This window comes from Pygocentrus nattereri, chromosome 8 (genome assembly GCF_015220715.1).
Source record: "Pygocentrus nattereri isolate fPygNat1 chromosome 8, fPygNat1.pri, whole genome shotgun sequence".
In the NCBI taxonomy this organism is placed as follows: Eukaryota; Metazoa; Chordata; class Actinopteri; order Characiformes; family Serrasalmidae; genus Pygocentrus; species Pygocentrus nattereri.
The window spans coordinates 21,120,010-21,140,544 of record NC_051218.1 but is presented as its reverse complement, the minus strand read 5'-3'; the positions used below and the strand labels follow the sequence as shown (position 1 = coordinate 21,140,544).

General features: G+C 39.5%; 17 non-coding genes across 17 annotated transcripts; all 17 read right to left on the bottom strand.

Annotated features, from left to right (window-relative positions):
• Nucleotides 1–74: 74 nt before the first annotated feature.
• Nucleotides 75–193, bottom strand: LOC119263913. Its single transcript, XR_005130631.1, has one exon. It is a non-coding gene; the product is annotated as a 5S ribosomal RNA (ribosomal RNA).
• Nucleotides 194–1,442: 1,249 nt separating this feature from the next.
• On the bottom strand, nt 1,443–1,561 carry LOC119263923. The gene has a single exon (XR_005130641.1). It is a non-coding gene; the product is annotated as a 5S ribosomal RNA (ribosomal RNA).
• A 1,050-nt stretch (nt 1,562–2,611) lies between these two features.
• LOC119263912 lies at nt 2,612–2,730 on the bottom strand. Its single transcript, XR_005130630.1, has one exon. It is a non-coding gene; the product is annotated as a 5S ribosomal RNA (ribosomal RNA).
• Nucleotides 2,731–3,979: 1,249 nt separating this feature from the next.
• LOC119263922 lies at nt 3,980–4,098 on the bottom strand. The gene has a single exon (XR_005130640.1). It is a non-coding gene; the product is annotated as a 5S ribosomal RNA (ribosomal RNA).
• Nucleotides 4,099–5,148: 1,050 nt separating this feature from the next.
• LOC119263911 lies at nt 5,149–5,267 on the bottom strand. The gene has a single exon (XR_005130629.1). It is a non-coding gene; the product is annotated as a 5S ribosomal RNA (ribosomal RNA).
• A 1,248-nt stretch (nt 5,268–6,515) lies between these two features.
• On the bottom strand, nt 6,516–6,634 carry LOC119263921. The gene has a single exon (XR_005130639.1). It is a non-coding gene; the product is annotated as a 5S ribosomal RNA (ribosomal RNA).
• A 1,051-nt stretch (nt 6,635–7,685) lies between these two features.
• LOC119263910 lies at nt 7,686–7,804 on the bottom strand. The gene has a single exon (XR_005130628.1). It is a non-coding gene; the product is annotated as a 5S ribosomal RNA (ribosomal RNA).
• Nucleotides 7,805–9,052: 1,248 nt separating this feature from the next.
• Nucleotides 9,053–9,171, bottom strand: LOC119263920. Its single transcript, XR_005130638.1, has one exon. It is a non-coding gene; the product is annotated as a 5S ribosomal RNA (ribosomal RNA).
• Nucleotides 9,172–10,222: 1,051 nt separating this feature from the next.
• LOC119263909 lies at nt 10,223–10,341 on the bottom strand. Its single transcript, XR_005130627.1, has one exon. It is a non-coding gene; the product is annotated as a 5S ribosomal RNA (ribosomal RNA).
• A 1,248-nt stretch (nt 10,342–11,589) lies between these two features.
• LOC119263919 lies at nt 11,590–11,708 on the bottom strand. Its single transcript, XR_005130637.1, has one exon. It is a non-coding gene; the product is annotated as a 5S ribosomal RNA (ribosomal RNA).
• Nucleotides 11,709–12,759: 1,051 nt separating this feature from the next.
• On the bottom strand, nt 12,760–12,878 carry LOC119263908. The gene has a single exon (XR_005130626.1). It is a non-coding gene; the product is annotated as a 5S ribosomal RNA (ribosomal RNA).
• Nucleotides 12,879–14,126: 1,248 nt separating this feature from the next.
• On the bottom strand, nt 14,127–14,245 carry LOC119263917. Its single transcript, XR_005130635.1, has one exon. It is a non-coding gene; the product is annotated as a 5S ribosomal RNA (ribosomal RNA).
• A 1,050-nt stretch (nt 14,246–15,295) lies between these two features.
• Nucleotides 15,296–15,414, bottom strand: LOC119263948. Its single transcript, XR_005130661.1, has one exon. It is a non-coding gene; the product is annotated as a 5S ribosomal RNA (ribosomal RNA).
• Nucleotides 15,415–16,662: 1,248 nt separating this feature from the next.
• Nucleotides 16,663–16,781, bottom strand: LOC119263916. The gene has a single exon (XR_005130634.1). It is a non-coding gene; the product is annotated as a 5S ribosomal RNA (ribosomal RNA).
• Nucleotides 16,782–17,832: 1,051 nt separating this feature from the next.
• On the bottom strand, nt 17,833–17,951 carry LOC119263937. The gene has a single exon (XR_005130651.1). It is a non-coding gene; the product is annotated as a 5S ribosomal RNA (ribosomal RNA).
• Nucleotides 17,952–19,200: 1,249 nt separating this feature from the next.
• On the bottom strand, nt 19,201–19,319 carry LOC119263915. Its single transcript, XR_005130633.1, has one exon. It is a non-coding gene; the product is annotated as a 5S ribosomal RNA (ribosomal RNA).
• Nucleotides 19,320–20,369: 1,050 nt separating this feature from the next.
• Nucleotides 20,370–20,488, bottom strand: LOC119263907. The gene has a single exon (XR_005130625.1). It is a non-coding gene; the product is annotated as a 5S ribosomal RNA (ribosomal RNA).
• Between the last annotated feature and the right edge of the window lie 47 nt (nt 20,489–20,535).

Sequence of the window (20,535 nt, the reverse complement as noted above, 5' to 3'; positions counted from 1 at the left end):
ATACGGGACGATGAAAGAAAATAAGAGTAAAAGAGGGAAAAAAAAACTGGAAAGTGTGTGCTTCGGTGTGAAAACGCTTACAGCACCTGGTATTCCCAGGCGGTCTCCCATCCAAGTACTAACCAGGCCCGACCCTGCTTAGCTTCCGAGATCAGACGAGATCGGGCGTTCTCAGGCTGGTATGGCCGTAAGCGATAGAGACGCTGTGCTTAAGACTATTTATAATGCTGAGCCAAGAGCAGCGTGCCATTTGGAGACCATTAGAAAACTATAAGAGTTCTGCTGCTGGAACAGCACGGATCACTGACCGACCGGCATTTTTATTCATATATTTTTTTTAATCAAAATAAAAGTCCTCACTACAAAGTCATCGCTGTGCGGAGGAAAAACAGCAGCAACGTCAAAGGACCGTTTCATTAAATTAAAGGGCGACAAGTAAACCCGAAAACCTGGTTTAGCTGTGACTTAAACCTTTTCTATCTATGTGGGACTTTTTCAATATTTGAAAAGCTTCCTTCTTACAGGGGGTCATAATTGACAAAAATTAAAGAGGTTATTAACGACAAAAAAAGGGACTTTTTTTTGTTTACTTCTCAGACTAGGGTATGTGCGGTGTTCACTCAGTTGCGCTTAATTGTTTGAAATTAATATTTCTAAAATTCTTTTCAAATGGCTTCTTTTTCAATCCACGTTCAGCAAAACTGAATGTTTTTTTTCTTTCTCCACGTACTGGCAGCTTGTGAACTACTATTTCCCTGTCGGCCAAATGTTCAAGATTTAAAACACAGGACGTTACAGATTTTTGTCCAATAATATTATTGCAATGTGTGTATTTTTCTTCCTGTAGTGCAATATAAAGTACTAACGACTTCCAAACATTAAGGAAAGAGTAAAAACACGTAGTGCTGATTTCCATCATTTTGGAAACAATAGGTTTTCCTATGCAGAGAGCAGGTGATACTAAAGAGCTTCAAATCACAAGAACAGTGTACAGCTTTGGCTTGATAAGCGCAAAGTTAAACATATATACACACACAAGAATGTCCTCATCACATCATGAAGTGTTTGCTGGTAAAAAGATAGACTGAAAATGACATTATGGAATGATTTAAGCCACAGGGGATATCGATATTACAAAAAGTCATTAAAGCTCACCTTCACTCTCCATTTTGTGTATCGTAAAACCAGTAGTATTTAACTGAGAGATATTAACAATGTAAGAGTTAGTTGGGAACACAAATATAAGAGGAGTTTGCTGAAGCGGACTGGCTAGTCCACTCATTATTCAGGCCTGATTATTTTATTTATTTCTTCTTCTTGCTTATTTTTTTCTGTCATAAGTGCTAAAATCTGTAACACAACACTTTGTAGAGTGTTTGATAGTGGGTGAAAAAGATTAAGGGGAGCAAAAGGAAAGAAGAGAAAGAGTTTCAGCATGAAAAAGCTTACAGCACCTGGTATTCCCAGGCCGTCTCCCACCCAAGTACTAACCAGGCCCGACCCGGCTTAGCTTCCGCGATCGGACGAGATCGGGCGTTCTCAGGGTGGTGTGGCCGTAAGCGACAGCGACGCTGTGGATAAGGCTATTTAGAGGTCTGGACTAAGAGCAGCACGTCATTCAGAGACTATCAGAAAACTAAAAGAGCTCTGCTGCCCTAAAAGCAACACAGATCAGTAAGTGACCGATTTGTTTCATCAAAAGAAAAGTGTCCCCTCCAATGTCGTCGCAGTGTTTAAACCACAGAACCAAAGTTGTAGGACTGATTTCTAAAACGAAGAGCGGAATAGGAATATGATAACTTTTGCCCAGTTCAAACTTACAATCTGCCTCAAAGGCCTCTTAGAGCACTACTGGCTTCATGCAGTAACTGAAAGGATGTCCAGAGGTTTCTTGTCATTTACAAGTTTCTTTCCACAGTTTGAGCAAAGAAACATTTCACTGAGTTTCTTCTAAAGCCTGATTTAGGGGGAAAAAAACGTAAAACAAAGCATAAGGAAACCAAAAAAAAACCTGAGCGGCCTGCATGATATTCACCTGTGCTCCTTTGGATACTTCTTATATGTACATGTGCTCAGCATTGCCCCCCAGTTTCAGATTAAAATCATTGCATCTCATTCATTTAAGAAGAAATCATGCACCAATACTAGAATCCTACAAGGAAATACAGCAATCACTACGAGCTTCACCTTTTCTACCTTTAATTTCCATGTGAAAATGTTCACGGCGGTTTTAAAAAGTACTAATTTCATAATCATTCATCTGTACAGGAACCGTGTCCGTTGTCAGAGAAACAGGCTGTTGTTGTATGTGATTACATGCCGTAAAGGTTGTTTTTGTATTTGTATTTGTATTAATTCATAATCAGCTCAGAATAATGAATGACACTTCAGAGAAATTGCACTGTGGTCAAATAGGCTGTAAGAAAAGGGTTCATATGATGAGCAGATAGTTGACTAATTACATTGGCAGGTGTTTATTTTGTTTGTTTCATCTCACACTATCAATACACTGATGCCTGTAACCGAACGCCCTGTAAATACGGGACGATGAAAGAAAATAAGAGTAAAAGAGGGAAAAAAAAACTGGAAAGTGTGTGCTTCGGTGTGAAAACGCTTACAGCACCTGGTATTCCCAGGCGGTCTCCCATCCAAGTACTAACCAGGCCCGACCCTGCTTAGCTTCCGAGATCAGACGAGATCGGGCGTTCTCAGGCTGGTATGGCCGTAAGCGATAGCGACGCTGTGCTTAAGACTATTTATAATGCTGAGCCAAGAGCAGCGTGCCATTTGGAGACCATTAGAAAACTATAAGAGTTCTGCTGCTGGAACAGCACGGATCACTGACCGACCGGCATTTTTATTCATATATTTTTTTTAATCAAAATAAAAGTCCTCACTACAAAGTCATCGCTGTGCGGAGGAAAAACAGCAGCAACGTCAAAGGACCGTTTCATTAAATTAAAGGGCGACAAGTAAACCCGAAAACCTGGTTTAGCTGTGACTTAAACCTTTTCTATCTATGTGGGACTTTTTCAATATTTGAAAAGCTTCCTTCTTACAGGGGGTCATAATTGACAAAAATGAAAGAGGTTATTAACGACAAAAAAAGGGACTTTTTTTTGTTTACTTCTCAGACTAGGGTATGTGCGGTGTTCACTCAGTTGCGCTTAATTGTTTGAAATTAATATTTCTAAAATTCTTTTCAAATGGCTTCTTTTTCAATCCACGTTCAGCAAAACTGAATGTTTTTTTTCTTTCTCCACGTACTGGCAGCTTGTGAACTACTATTTCCCTGTCGGCCAAATGTTCAAGATTTAAAACACAGGACGTTACACATTTTTGTCCAATAATATTATTGCAATGTGTGTATTTTTCTTCCTGTAGTGCAATATAAAGTACTAACGACTTCCAAACATTAAGGAAAGAGTAAAAACACGTAGTGCTGATTTCCATCATTTTGGAAACAATAGGTTTTCCTATGCAGAGAGCAGGTGATACTAAAGAGCTTCAAATCACAAGAACAGTGTACAGCTTTGGCTTGATAAGCGCAAAGTTAAACATATATACACACACAAGAATGTCCTCATCACATCATGAAGTGTTTGCTGGTAAAAAGATAGACTGAAAATGACATTATGGAATGATTTAAGCCACAGGGGATATCGATATTACAAAAAGTCATTAAAGCTCACCTTCACTCTCCATTTTGTGTATCGTAAAACCAGTAGTATTTAACTGAGAGATATTAACAATGTAAGAGTTAGTTGGGAACACAAATATAAGAGGAGTTTGCTGAAGCGGACTGGCTAGTCCACTCATTATTCAGGCCTGATTATTTTATTTATTTCTTCTTCTTGCTTATTTTTTTCTGTCATAAGTGCTAAAATCTGTAACACAACACTTTGTAGAGTGTTTGATAGTGGGTGAAAAAGATTAAGGGGAGCAAAAGGAAAGAAGAGAAAGAGTTTCAGCATGAAAAAGCTTACAGCACCTGGTATTCCCAGGCCGTCTCCCACCCAAGTACTAACCAGGCCCGACCCGGCTTAGCTTCCGCGATCGGACGAGATCGGGCGTTCTCAGGGTGGTGTGGCCGTAAGCGACAGCGACGCTGTGGATAAGGCTATTTAGAGGTCTGGACTAAGAGCAGCACGTCATTCAGAGACTATCAGAAAACTAAAAGAGCTCTGCTGCCCTAAAAGCAACACAGATCAGTAAGTGACCGATTTGTTTCATCAAAAGAAAAGTGTCCCCTCCAATGTCGTCGCAGTGTTTAAACCACAGAACCAAAGTTGTAGGACTGATTTCTAAAACGAAGAGCGGAATAGGAATATGATAACTTTTGCCCAGTTCAAACTTACAATCTGCCTCAAAGGCCTCTTAGAGCACTACTGGCTTCATGCAGCAACTGAAAGGATGTCCAGAGGTTTCTTGTCATTTACAAGTTTCTTTCCACAGTTTGAGCAAAGAAACATTTCACTGAGTTTCTTCTAAAGCCTGATTTAGGGGGAAAAAAACGTAAAACAAAGCATAAGGAAACCAAAAAAAAACCTGAGCGGCCTGCATGATATTCACCTGTGCTCCTTTGGATACTTCTTATATGTACATGTGCTCAGCATTGCCCCCCAGTGTCAGATTAAATTCATTGCATCTCATTCATTTAAGAAGAAATCATGCACCAATACTAGAATCCTACAAGGAAATACAGCAATCACTACGAGCTTCACCTTTTCTACCTTTAATTTCCATGTGAAAATGTTCACGGCGGTTTTAAAAAGTACTAATTTCATAATCATTCATCTGTACAGGAACCGTGTCCGTTGTCAGAGAAACAGGCTGTTGTTGTATGTGATTACATGCCGTAAAGGTTGTTTTTGTATTTGTATTTGTATTAATTCATAATCAGCTCAGAATAATGAATGACACTTCAGAGAAATTGCACTGTGGTCAAATAGGCTGTAAGAAAAGGGTTCATATGATGAGCAGATAGTTGACTAATTACATTGGCAGGTGTTTATTTTGTTTGTTTCATCTCACACTATCAATACACTGATGCCTGTAACCGAACGCCCTGTAAATACGGGACGATGAAAGAAAATAAGAGTAAAAGAGGGAAAAAAAAACTGGAAAGTGTGTGCTTCGGTGTGAAAACGCTTACAGCACCTGGTATTCCCAGGCGGTCTCCCATCCAAGTACTAACCAGGCCCGACCCTGCTTAGCTTCCGAGATCAGACGAGATCGGGCGTTCTCAGGCTGGTATGGCCGTAAGCGATAGAGACGCTGTGCTTAAGACTATTTATAATGCTGAGCCAAGAGCAGCGTGCCATTTGGAGACCATTAGAAAACTATAAGAGTTCTGCTGCTGGAACAGCACGGATCACTGACCGACCGGCATTTTTATTCATATATTTTTTTTAATCAAAATAAAAGTCCTCACTACAAAGTCATCGCTGTGCGGAGGAAAAACAGCAGCAACGTCAAAGGACCGTTTCATTAAATTAAAGGGCGACAAGTAAACCCGAAAACCTGGTTTAGCTGTGACTTAAACCTTTTCTATCTATGTGGGACTTTTTCAATATTTGAAAAGCTTCCTTCTTACAGGGGGTCATAATTGACAAAAATTAAAGAGGTTATTAACGACAAAAAAAGGGACTTTTTTTTGTTTACTTCTCAGACTAGGGTATGTGCGGTGTTCACTCAGTTGCGCTTAATTGTTTGAAAATAATATTTCTAAAAATCTTTTCAAATGGCTTCTTTTTCAATCCACGTTCAGCAAAACTGAATGTTTTTTTTCTTTCTCCACGTACTGGCAGCTTGTGAACTACTATTTCCCTGTCGGCCAAATGTTCAAGATTTAAAACACAGGACGTTACACATTTTTGTCCAATAATATTATTGCAATGTGTGTATTTTTCTTCCTGTAGTGCAATATAAAGTACTAACGACTTCCAAACATTAAGGAAAGAGTAAAAACACGTAGTGCTGATTTCCATCATTTTGGAAACAATAGGTTTTCCTATGCAGAGAGCAGGTGATACTAAAGAGCTTCAAATCACAAGAACAGTGTACAGCTTTGGCTTGATAAGCGCAAAGTTAAACATATATACACACACAAGAATGTCCTCATCACATCATGAAGTGTTTGCTGGTAAAAAGATAGACTGAAAATGACATTATGGAATGATTTAAGCCACAGGGGATATCGATATTACAAAAAGTCATTAAAGCTCACCTTCACTCTCCATTTTGTGTATCGTAAAACCAGTAGTATTTAACTGAGAGATATTAACAATGTAAGAGTTAGTTGGGAACACAAATATAAGAGGAGTTTGCTGAAGCGGACTGGCTAGTCCACTCATTATTCAGGCCTGATTATTTTATTTATTTCTTCTTCTTGCTTATTTTTTTCTGTCATAATGCTAAAATCTGTAACACAACACTTTGTAGAGTGTTTGATAGTGGGTGAAAAAGATTAAGGGGAGCAAAAGGAAAGAAGAGAAAGAGTTTCAGCATGAAAAAGCTTACAGCACCTGGTATTCCCAGGCCGTCTCCCACCCAAGTACTAACCAGGCCCGACCCGGCTTAGCTTCCGCGATCGGACGAGATCGGGCGTTCTCAGGGTGGTGTGGCCGTAAGCGACAGCGACGCTGTGGATAAGGCTATTTAGAGGTCTGGACTAAGAGCAGCACGTCATTCAGAGACTATCAGAAAACTAAAAGAGCTCTGCTGCCCTAAAAGCAACACAGATCAGTAAGTGACCGATTTGTTTCATCAAAAGAAAAGTGTCCCCTCCAATGTCGTCGCAGTGTTTAAACCACAGAACCAAAGTTGTAGGACTGATTTCTAAAACGAAGAGCGGAATAGGAATATGATAACTTTTGCCCAGTTCAAACTTACAATCTGCCTCAAAGGCCTCTTAGAGCACTACTGGCTTCATGCAGTAACTGAAAGGATGTCCAGAGGTTTCTTGTCATTTACAAGTTTCTTTCCACAGTTTGAGCAAAGAAACATTTCACTGAGTTTCTTCTAAAGCCTGATTTAGGGGGAAAAAAACGTAAAACAAAGCATAAGGAAACCAAAAAAAAACCTGAGCGGCCTGCATGATATTCACCTGTGCTCCTTTGGATACTTCTTATATGTACATGTGCTCAGCATTGCCCCCCAGTTTCAGATTAAAATCATTGCATCTCATTCATTTAAGAAGAAATCATGCACCAATACTAGAATCCTACAAGGAAATACAGCAATCACTACGAGCTTCACCTTTTCTACCTTTAATTTCCATGTGAAAATGTTCACGGCGGTTTTAAAAAGTACTAATTTCATAATCATTCATCTGTACAGGAACCGTGTCCGTTGTCAGAGAAACAGGCTGTTGTTGTATGTGATTACATGCCGTAAAGGTTGTTTTTGTATTTGTATTTGTATTAATTCATAATCAGCTCAGAATAATGAATGACACTTCAGAGAAATTGCACTGTGGTCAAATAGGCTGTAAGAAAAGGGTTCATATGATGAGCAGATAGTTGACTAATTACATTGGCAGGTGTTTATTTTGTTTGTTTCATCTCACACTATCAATACACTGATGCCTGTAACCGAACGCCCTGTAAATACGGGACGATGAAAGAAAATAAGAGTAAAAGAGGGAAAAAAAAAACTGGAAAGTGTGTGCTTCGGTGTGAAAACGCTTACAGCACCTGGTATTCCCAGGCGGTCTCCCATCCAAGTACTAACCAGGCCCGACCCTGCTTAGCTTCCGAGATCAGACGAGATCGGGCGTTCTCAGGCTGGTATGGCCGTAAGCGATAGAGACGCTGTGCTTAAGACTATTTATAATGCTGAGCCAAGAGCAGCGTGCCATTTGGAGACCATTAGAAAACTATAAGAGTTCTGCTGCTGGAACAGCACGGATCACTGACCGACCGGCATTTTTATTCATATATTTTTTTTAATCAAAATAAAAGTCCTCACTACAAAGTCATCGCTGTGCGGAGGAAAAACAGCAGCAACGTCAAAGGACCGTTTCATTAAATTAAAGGGCGACAAGTAAACCCGAAAACCTGGTTTAGCTGTGACTTAAACCTTTTCTATCTATGTGGGACTTTTTCAATATTTGAAAAGCTTCCTTCTTACAGGGGGTCATAATTGACAAAAATGAAAGAGGTTATTAACGACAAAAAAAGGGACTTTTTTTTGTTTACTTCTCAGACTAGGGTATGTGCGGTGTTCACTCAGTTGCGCTTAATTGTTTGAAAATAATATTTCTAAAATTCTTTTCAAATGGCTTCTTTTTCAATCCACGTTCAGCAAAACTGAATGTTTTTTTTCTTTCTCCACGTACTGGCAGCTTGTGAACTACTATTTCCCTGTCGGCCAAATGTTCAAGATTTAAAACACAGGACGTTACAGATTTTTGTCCAATAATATTATTGCAATGTGTGTATTTTTCTTCCTGTAGTGCAATATAAAGTACTAACGACTTCCAAACATTAAGGACAGAGTAAAAACACGTAGTGCTGATTTCCATCATTTTGGAAACAATAGGTTTTCCTATGCAGAGAGCAGGTGATACTAAAGAGCTTCAAATCACAAGAACAGTGTACAGCTTTGGCTTGATAAGCGCAAAGTTAAACATATATACACACACAAGAATGTCCTCATCACATCATGAAGTGTTTGCTGGTAAAAAGATAGACTGAAAATGACATTATGGAATGATTTAAGCCACAGGGGATATCGATATTACAAAAAGTCATTAAAGCTCACCTTCACTCTCCATTTTGTGTATCGTAAAACCAGTAGTATTTAACTGAGAGATATTAACAATGTAAGAGTTAGTTGGGAACACAAATATAAGAGGAGTTTGCTGAAGCGGACTGGCTAGTCCACTCATTATTCAGGCCTGATTATTTTATTTATTTCTTCTTCTTGCTTATTTTTTTCTGTCATAGTGCTAAAATCTGTAACACAACACTTTGTAGAGTGTTTGATAGTGGGTGAAAAAGATTAAGGGGAGCAAAAGGAAAGAAGAGAAAGAGTTTCAGCATGAAAAAGCTTACAGCACCTGGTATTCCCAGGCCGTCTCCCACCCAAGTACTAACCAGGCCCGACCCGGCTTAGCTTCCGCGATCGGACGAGATCGGGCGTTCTCAGGGTGGTGTGGCCGTAAGCGACAGCGACGCTGTGGATAAGGCTATTTAGAGGTCTGGACTAAGAGCAGCACGTCATTCAGAGACTATCAGAAAACTAAAAGAGCTCTGCTGCCCTAAAAGCAACACAGATCAGTAAGTGACCGATTTGTTTCATCAAAAGAAAAGTGTCCCCTCCAATGTCGTCGCAGTGTTTAAACCACAGAACCAAAGTTGTAGGACTGATTTCTAAAACGAAGAGCGGAATAGGAATATGATAACTTTTGCCCAGTTCAAACTTACAATCTGCCTCAAAGGCCTCTTAGAGCACTACTGGCTTCATGCAGTAACTGAAAGGATGTCCAGAGGTTTCTTGTCATTTACAAGTTTCTTTCCACAGTTTGAGCAAAGAAACATTTCACTGAGTTTCTTCTAAAGCCTGATTTAGGGGGAAAAAAAACGTAAAACAAAGCATAAGGAAACCAAAAAAAAACCTGAGCGGCCTGCATGATATTCACCTGTGCTCCTTTGGATACTTCTTATATGTACATGTGCTCAGCATTGCCCCCCAGTTTCAGATTAAAATCATTGCATCTCATTCATTTAAGAAGAAATCATGCACCAATACTAGAATCCTACAAGGAAATACAGCAATCACTACGAGCTTCACCTTTTCTACCTTTAATTTCCATGTGAAAATGTTCACGGCGGTTTTAAAAAGTACTAATTTCATAATCATTCATCTGTACAGGAACCGTGTCCGTTGTCAGAGAAACAGGCTGTTGTTGTATGTGATTACATGCCGTAAAGGTTGTTTTTGTATTTGTATTTGTATTAATTCATAATCAGCTCAGAATAATGAATGACACTTCAGAGAAATTGCACTGTGGTCAAATAGGCTGTAAGAAAAGGGTTCATATGATGAGCAGATAGTTGACTAATTACATTGGCAGGTGTTTATTTTGTTTGTTTCATCTCACACTATCAATACACTGATGCCTGTAACCGAACGCCCTGTAAATACGGGACGATGAAAGAAAATAAGAGTAAAAGAGGGAAAAAAAAACTGGAAAGTGTGTGCTTCGGTGTGAAAACGCTTACAGCACCTGGTATTCCCAGGCGGTCTCCCATCCAAGTACTAACCAGGCCCGACCCTGCTTAGCTTCCGAGATCAGACGAGATCGGGCGTTCTCAGGCTGGTATGGCCGTAAGCGATAGAGACGCTGTGCTTAAGACTATTTATAATGCTGAGCCAAGAGCAGCGTGCCATTTGGAGACCATTAGAAAACTATAAGAGTTCTGCTGCTGGAACAGCACGGATCACTGACCGACCGGCATTTTTATTCATATATTTTTTTTAATCAAAATAAAAGTCCTCACTACAAAGTCATCGCTGTGCGGAGGAAAAACAGCAGCAACGTCAAAGGACCGTTTCATTAAATTAAAGGGCGACAAGTAAACCCGAAAACCTGGTTTAGCTGTGACTTAAACCTTTTCTATCTATGTGGGACTTTTTCAATATTTGAAAAGCTTCCTTCTTACAGGGGGTCATAATTGACAAAAATGAAAGAGGTTATTAACGACAAAAAAAGGGACTTTTTTTTGTTTACTTCTCAGACTAGGGTATGTGCGGTGTTCACTCAGTTGCGCTTAATTGTTTGAAAATAATATTTCTAAAAATCTTTTCAAATGGCTTCTTTTTCAATCCACGTTCAGCAAAACTGAATGTTTTTTTTCTTTCTCCACGTACTGGCAGCTTGTGAACTACTATTTCCCTGTCGGCCAAATGTTCAAGATTTAAAACACAGGACGTTACACATTTTTGTCCAATAATATTATTGCAATGTGTGTATTTTTCTTCCTGTAGTGCAATATAAAGTACTAACGACTTCCAAACATTAAGGAAAGAGTAAAAACACGTAGTGCTGATTTCCATCATTTTGGAAACAATAGGTTTTCCTATGCAGAGAGCAGGTGATACTAAAGAGCTTCAAATCACAAGAACAGTGTACAGCTTTGGCTTGATAAGCGCAAAGTTAAACATATATACACACACAAGAATGTCCTCATCACATCATGAAGTGTTTGCTGGTAAAAAGATAGACTGAAAATGACATTATGGAATGATTTAAGCCACAGGGGATATCGATATTACAAAAAGTCATTAAAGCTCACCTTCACTCTCCATTTTGTGTATCGTAAAACCAGTAGTATTTAACTGAGAGATATTAACAATGTAAGAGTTAGTTGGGAACACAAATATAAGAGGAGTTTGCTGAAGCGGACTGGCTAGTCCACTCATTATTCAGGCCTGATTATTTTATTTATTTCTTCTTCTTGCTTATTTTTTTCTGTCATAGTGCTAAAATCTGTAACACAACACTTTGTAGAGTGTTTGATAGTGGGTGAAAAAGATTAAGGGGAGCAAAAGGAAAGAAGAGAAAGAGTTTCAGCATGAAAAAGCTTACAGCACCTGGTATTCCCAGGCCGTCTCCCACCCAAGTACTAACCAGGCCCGACCCGGCTTAGCTTCCGCGATCGGACGAGATCGGGCGTTCTCAGGGTGGTGTGGCCGTAAGCGACAGCGACGCTGTGGATAAGGCTATTTAGAGGTCTGGACTAAGAGCAGCACGTCATTCAGAGACTATCAGAAAACTAAAAGAGCTCTGCTGCCCTAAAAGCAACACAGATCAGTAAGTGACCGATTTGTTTCATCAAAAGAAAAGTGTCCCCTCCAATGTCGTCGCAGTGTTTAAACCACAGAACCAAAGTTGTAGGACTGATTTCTAAAACGAAGAGCGGAATAGGAATATGATAACTTTTGCCCAGTTCAAACTTACAATCTGCCTCAAAGGCCTCTTAGAGCACTACTGGCTTCATGCAGCAACTGAAAGGATGTCCAGAGGTTTCTTGTCATTTACAAGTTTCTTTCCACAGTTTGAGCAAAGAAACATTTCACTGAGTTTCTTCTAAAGCCTGATTTAGGGGGAAAAAAAACGTAAAACAAAGCATAAGGAAACCAAAAAAAAACCTGAGCGGCCTGCATGATATTCACCTGTGCTCCTTTGGATACTTCTTATATGTACATGTGCTCAGCATTGCCCCCCAGTGTCAGATTAAAATCATTGCATCTCATTCATTTAAGAAGAAATCATGCACCAATACTAGAATCCTACAAGGAAATACAGCAATCACTACGAGCTTCACCTTTTCTACCTTTAATTTCCATGTGAAAATGTTCACGGCGGTTTTAAAAAGTACTAATTTCATAATCATTCATCTGTACAGGAACCGTGTCCGTTGTCAGAGAAACAGGCTGTTGTTGTATGTGATTACATGCCGTAAAGGTTGTTTTTGTATTTGTATTTGTATTAATTCATAATCAGCTCAGAATAATGAATGACACTTCAGAGAAATTGCACTGTGGTCAAATAGGCTGTAAGAAAAGGGTTCATATGATGAGCAGATAGTTGACTAATTACATTGGCAGGTGTTTATTTTGTTTGTTTCATCTCACACTATCAATACACTGATGCCTGTAACCGAACGCCCTGTAAATACGGGACGATGAAAGAAAATAAGAGTAAAAGAGGGAAAAAAAAACTGGAAAGTGTGTGCTTCGGTGTGAAAACGCTTACAGCACCTGGTATTCCCAGGCGGTCTCCCATCCAAGTACTAACCAGGCCCGACCCTGCTTAGCTTCCGAGATCAGACGAGATCGGGCGTTCTCAGGCTGGTATGGCCGTAAGCGATAGAGACGCTCTGCTTAAGACTATTTATAATGCTGAGCCAAGAGCAGCGTGCCATTTGGAGACCATTAGAAAACTATAAGAGTTCTGCTGCTGGAACAGCACGGATCACTGACCGACCGGCATTTTTATTCATATATTTTTTTTAATCAAAATAAAAGTCCTCACTACAAAGTCATCGCTGTGCGGAGGAAAAACAGCAGCAACGTCAAAGGACCGTTTCATTAAATTAAAGGGCGACAAGTAAACCCGAAAACCTGGTTTAGCTGTGACTTAAACCTTTTCTATCTATGTGGGACTTTTTCAACATTTGAAAAGCTTCCTTCTTACAGGGGGTCATAATTGACAAAAATGAAAGAGGTTATTAACGACAAAAAAAGGGACTTTTTTTTGTTTACTTCTCAGACTAGGGTATGTGCGGTGTTCACTCAGTTGCGCTTAATTGTTTGAAAATAATATTTCTAAAATTCTTTTCAAATGGCTTCTTTTTCAATCCACGTTCAGCAAAACTGAATGTTTTTTTTCTTTCTCCACGTACTGGCAGCTTGTGAACTACTATTTCCCTGTCGGCCAAATGTTCAAGATTTAAAACACAGGACGTTACACATTTTTGTCCAATAATATTATTGCAATGTGTGTATTTTTCTTCCTGTAGTGCAATATAAAGTACTAACGACTTCCAAACATTAAGGAAAGAGTAAAAACACGTAGTGCTGATTTCCATCATTTTGGAAACAATAGGTTTTCCTATGCAGAGAGCAGGTGATACTAAAGAGCTTCAAATCACAAGAACAGTGTACAGCTTTGGCTTGATAAGCGCAAAGTTAAACATATATACACACACAAGAATGTCCTCATCACATCATGAAGTGTTTGCTGGTAAAAAGATAGACTGAAAATGACATTATGGAATGATTTAAGCCACAGGGGATATCGATATTACAAAAAGTCATTAAAGCTCACCTTCACTCTCCATTTTGTGTATCGTAAAACCAGTAGTATTTAACTGAGAGATATTAACAATGTAAGAGTTAGTTGGGAACACAAATATAAGAGGAGTTTGCTGAAGCGGACTGGCTAGTCCACTCATTATTCAGGCCTGATTATTTTATTTATTTCTTCTTCTTGCTTATTTTTTTCTGTCATAATGCTAAAATCTGTAACACAACACTTTGTAGAGTGTTTGATAGTGGGTGAAAAAGATTAAGGGGAGCAAAAGGAAAGAAGAGAAAGAGTTTCAGCATGAAAAAGCTTACAGCACCTGGTATTCCCAGGCCGTCTCCCACCCAAGTACTAACCAGGCCCGACCCGGCTTAGCTTCCGCGATCGGACGAGATCGGGCGTTCTCAGGGTGGTGTGGCCGTAAGCGACAGCGACGCTGTGGATAAGGCTATTTAGAGGTCTGGACTAAGAGCAGCACGTCATTCAGAGACTATCAGAAAACTAAAAGAGCTCTGCTGCCCTAAAAGCAACACAGATCAGTAAGTGACCGATTTGTTTCATCAAAAGAAAAGTGTCCCCTCCAATGTCGTCGCAGTGTTTAAACCACAGAACCAAAGTTGTAGGACTGATTTCTAAAACGAAGAGCGGAATAGGAATATGATAACTTTTGCCCAGTTCAAACTTACAATCTGCCTCAAAGGCCTCTTAGAGCACTACTGGCTTCATGCAGTAACTGAAAGGATGTCCAGAGGTTTCTTGTCATTTACAAGTTTCTTTCCACAGTTTGAGCAAAGAAACATTTCACTGAGTTTCTTCTAAAGCCTGATTTAGGGGGAAAAAAACGTAAAACAAAGCATAAGGAAACCAAAAAAAAACCTGAGCGGCCTGCATGATATTCACCTGTGCTCCTTTGGATACTTCTTATATGTACATGTGCTCAGCATTGCCCCCCAGTTTCAGATTAAAATCATTGCATCTCATTCATTTAAGAAGAAATCATGCACCAATACTAGAATCCTACAAGGAAATACAGCAATCACTACGAGCTTCACCTTTTCTACCTTTAATTTCCATGTGAAAATGTTCACGGCGGTTTTAAAAAGTACTAATTTCATAATCATTCATCTGTACAGGAACCGTGTCCGTTGTCAGAGAAACAGGCTGTTGTTGTATGTGATTACATGCCGTAAAGGTTGTTTTTGTATTTGTATTTGTATTAATTCATAATCAGCTCAGAATAATGAATGACACTTCAGAGAAATTGCACTGTGGTCAAATAGGCTGTAAGAAAAGGGTTCATATGATGAGCAGATAGTTGACTAATTACATTGGCAGGTGTTTATTTTGTTTGTTTCATCTCACACTATCAATACACTGATGCCTGTAACCGAACGCCCTGTAAATACGGGACGATGAAAGAAAATAAGAGTAAAAGAGGGAAAAAAAAACTGGAAAGTGTGTGCTTCGGTGTGAAAACGCTTACAGCACCTGGTATTCCCAGGCGGTCTCCCATCCAAGTACTAACCAGGCCCGACCCTGCTTAGCTTCCGAGATCAGACGAGATCGGGCGTTCTCAGGCTGGTATGGCCGTAAGCGATAGAGACGCTGTGCTTAAGACTATTTATAATGCTGAGCCAAGAGCAGCGTGCCATTTGGAGACCATTAGAAAACTATAAGAGTTCTGCTGCTGGAACAGCACGGATCACTGACCGACCGGCATTTTTATTCATATATTTTTTTTAATCAAAATAAAAGTCCTCACTACAAAGTCATCGCTGTGCGGAGGAAAAACAGCAGCAACGTCAAAGGACCGTTTCATTAAATTAAAGGGCGACAAGTAAACCCGAAAACCTGGTTTAGCTGTGACTTAAACCTTTTCTATCTATGTGGGACTTTTTCAATATTTGAAAAGCTTCCTTCTTACAGGGGGTCATAATTGACAAAAATTAAAGAGGTTATTAACGACAAAAAAAGGGACTTTTTTTTGTTTACTTCTCAGACTAGGGTATGTGCGGTGTTCACTCAGTTGCGCTTAATTGTTTGAAAATAATATTTCTAAAAATCTTTTCAAATGGCTTCTTTTTCAATCCACGTTCAGCAAAACTGAATGTTTTTTTTCTTTCTCCACGTACTGGCAGCTTGTGAACTACTATTTCCCTGTCGGCCAAATGTTCAAGATTTAAAACACAGGACGTTACACATTTTTGTCCAATAATATTATTGCAATGTGTGTATTTTTCTTCCTGTAGTGCAATATAAAGTACTAACGACTTCCAAACATTAAGGAAAGAGTAAAAACACGTAGTGCTGATTTCCATCATTTTGGAAACAATAGGTTTTCCTATGCAGAGAGCAGGTGATACTAAAGAGCTTCAAATCACAAGAACAGTGTACAGCTTTGGCTTGATAAGCGCAAAGTTAAACATATATACACACACAAGAATGTCCTCATCACATCATGAAGTGTTTGCTGGTAAAAAGATAGACTGAAAATGACATTATGGAATGATTTAAGCCACAGGGGATATCGATATTACAAAAAGTCATTAAAGCTCACCTTCACTCTCCATTTTGTGTATCGTAAAACCAGTAGTATTTAACTGAGAGATATTAACAATGTAAGAGTTAGTTGGGAACACAAATATAAGAGGAGTTTGCTGAAGCGGACTGGCTAGTCCACTCATTATTCAGGCCTGATTATTTTATTTATTTCTTCTTCTTGCTTATTTTTTTCTGTCATAATGCTAAAATCTGTAACACAACACTTTGTAGAGTGTTTGATAGTGGGTGAAAAAGATTAAGGGGAGCAAAAGGAAAGAAGAGAAAGAGTTTCAGCATGAAAAAGCTTACAGCACCTGGTATTCCCAGGCCGTCTCCCACCCAAGTACTAACCAGGCCCGACCCGGCTTAGCTTCCGCGATCGGACGAGATCGGGCGTTCTCAGGGTGGTGTGGCCGTAAGCGACAGCGACGCTGTGGATAAGGCTATTTAGAGGTCTGGACTAAGAGCAGCACGTCATTCAGAGACTATCAGAAAACTAAAAGAGCTCTGCTGCCCTAAAAGCAACACAGATCAGTAAGTGACCGATTTGTTTCATCAAAAGAAAAGTGTCCCCTCCAATGTCGTCGCAGTGTTTAAACCACAGAACCAAAGTTGTAGGACTGATTTCTAAAACGAAGAGCGGAATAGGAATATGATAACTTTTGCCCAGTTCAAACTTACAATCTGCCTCAAAGGCCTCTTAGAGCACTACTGGCTTCATGCAGCAACTGAAAGGATGTCCAGAGGTTTCTTGTCATTTACAAGTTTCTTTCCACAGTTTGAGCAAAGAAACATTTCACTGAGTTTCTTCTAAAGCCTGATTTAGGGGGGAAAAAAACGTAAAACAAAGCATAAGGAAACCAAAAAAAAACCTGAGCGGCCTGCATAATATTCACCTGTGCTCCTTTGGATACTTCTTATATGTACATGTGCTCAGCATTGCCCCCCAGTGTCAGATTAAAATCATTGCATCTCATTCATTTAAGAAGAAATCATGCACCAATACTAGAATCCTACAAGGAAATACAGCAATCACTACGAGCTTCACCTTTTCTACCTTTAATTTCCATGTGAAAATGTTCACGGCGGTTTTAAAAAGTACTAATTTCATAATCATTCATCTGTACAGGAACCGTGTCCGTTGTCAGAGAAACAGGCTGTTGTTGTATGTGATTACATGCCGTAAAGGTTGTTTTTGTATTTGTATTTGTATTAATTCATAATCAGCTCAGAATAATGAATGACACTTCAGAGAAATTGCACTGTGGTCAAATAGGCTGTAAGAAAAGGGTTCATATGATGAGCAGATAGTTGACTAATTACATTGGCAGGTGTTTATTTTGTTTGTTTCATCTCACACTATCAATACACTGATGCCTGTAACCGAACGCCCTGTAAATACGGGACGATGAAAGAAAATAAGAGTAAAAGAGGGAAAAAAAAACTGGAAAGTGTGTGCTTCGGTGTGAAAACGCTTACAGCACCTGGTATTCCCAGGCGGTCTCCCATCCAAGTACTAACCAGGCCCGACCCTGCTTAGCTTCCGAGATCAGACGAGATCGGGCGTTCTCAGGCTGGTATGGCCGTAAGCGATAGAGACGCTGTGCTTAAGACTATTTATAATGCTGAGCCAAGAGCAGCGTGCCATTTGGAGACCATTAGAAAACTATAAGAGTTCTGCTGCTGGAACAGCACGGATCACTGACCGACCGGCATTTTTATTCATATATTTTTTTTAATCAAAATAAAAGTCCTCACTACAAAGTCATCGCTGTGCGGAGGAAAAACAGCAGCAACGTCAAAGGACCGTTTCATTAAATTAAAGGGCGACAAGTAAACCCGAAAACCTGGTTTAGCTGTGACTTAAACCTTTTCTATCTATGTGGGACTTTTTCAATATTTGAAAAGCTTCCTTCTTACAGGGGGTCATAATTGACAAAAATGAAAGAGGTTATTAACGACAAAAAAAGGGACTTTTTTTTGTTTACTTCTCAGACTAGGGTATGTGCGGTGTTCACTCAGTTGCGCTTAATTGTTTGAAATTAATATTTCTAAAATTCTTTTCAAATGGCTTCTTTTTCAATCCACGTTCAGCAAAACTGAATGTTTTTTTTCCTTTCTCCACGTACTGGCAGCTTGTGAACTACTATTTCCCTGTCGGCCAAATGTTCAAGATTTAAAACACAGGACGTTACAGATTTTTGTCCAATAATATTATTGCAATGTGTGTATTTTTCTTCCTGTAGTGCAATATAAAGTACTAACGACTTCCAAACATTAAGGACAGAGTAAAAACACGTAGTGCTGATTTCCATCATTTTGGAAACAATAGGTTTTCCTATGCAGAGAGCAGGTGATACTAAAGAGCTTCAAATCACAAGAACAGTGTACAGCTTTGGCTTGATAAGCGCAAAGTTAAACATATATACACACACAAGAATGTCCTCATCACATCATGAAGTGTTTGCTGGTAAAAAGATAGACTGAAAATGACATTATGGAATGATTTAAGCCACAGGGGATATCGATATTACAAAAAGTCATTAAAGCTCACCTTCACTCTCCATTTTGTGTATCGTAAAACCAGTAGTATTTAACTGAGAGATATTAACAATGTAAGAGTTAGTTGGGAACACAAATATAAGAGGAGTTTGCTGAAGCGGACTGGCTAGTCCACTCATTATTCAGGCCTGATTATTTTATTTATTTCTTCTTCTTGCTTATTTTTTTCTGTCATAGTGCTAAAATCTGTAACACAACACTTTGTAGAGTGTTTGATAGTGGGTGAAAAAGATTAAGGGGAGCAAAAGGAAAGAAGAGAAAGAGTTTCAGCATGAAAAAGCTTACAGCACCTGGTATTCCCAGGCCGTCTCCCACCCAAGTACTAACCAGGCCCGACCCGGCTTAGCTTCCGCGATCGGACGAGATCGGGCGTTCTCAGGGTGGTGTGGCCGTAAGCGACAGCGACGCTGTGGATAAGGCTATTTAGAGGTCTGGACTAAGAGCAGCACGTCATTCAGAGACTATCAGAAAACTAAAAGAGCTCTGCTGCCCTAAAAGCAACACAGATCAGTAAGTGACCGATTTGTTTCATCAAAAGAAAAGTGTCCCCTCCAATGTCGTCGCAGTGTTTAAACCACAGAACCAAAGTTGTAGGACTGATTTCTAAAACGAAGAGCGGAATAGGAATATGATAACTTTTGCCCAGTTCAAACTTACAATCTGCCTCAAAGGCCTCTTAGAGCACTACTGGCTTCATGCAGTAACTGAAAGGATGTCCAGAGGTTTCTTGTCATTTACAAGTTTCTTTCCACAGTTTGAGCAAAGAAACATTTCACTGAGTTTCTTCTAAAGCCTGATTTAGGGGGAAAAAAACGTAAAACAAAGCATAAGGAAACCAAAAAAAAACCTGAGCGGCCTGCATAATATTCACCTGTGCTCCTTTGGATACTTCTTATATGTACATGTGCTCAGCATTGCCCCCCAGTGTCAGATTAAAATCATTGCATCTCATTCATTTAAGAAGAAATCATGCACCAATACTAGAATCCTACAAGGAAATACAGCAATCACTACGAGCTTCACCTTTTCTACCTTTAATTTCCATGTGAAAATGTTCACGGCGGTTTTAAAAAGTACTAATTTCATAATCATTCATCTGTACAGGAACCGTGTCCGTTGTCAGAGAAACAGGCTGTTGTTGTATGTGATTACATGCCGTAAAGGTTGTTTTTGTATTTGTATTTGTATTAATTCATAATCAGCTCAGAATAATGAATGACACTTCAGAGAAATTGCACTGTGGTCAAATAGGCTGTAAGAAAAGGGTTCATATGATGAGCAGATAGTTGACTAATTACATTGGCAGGTGTTTATTTTGTTTGTTTCATCTCACACTATCAATACACTGATGCCTGTAACCGAACGCCCTGTAAATACGGGACGATGAAAGAAAATAAGAGTAAAAGAGGGAAAAAAAAACTGGAAAGTGTGTGCTTCAGTATGAAAAAGCTTACAGCACCTGGTATTCCCAGGCGGTCTCCCATCCAAGTACTAACCAGGCCCGACCCTGCTTAGCTTCCGAGATCAGACGAGATCGGGCGTTCTCAGGGTGGTATGGCCGTAAGCGACAGCGATGCTGTGCTTAAGACTATTTATAATGCTGAGCCAAGAGC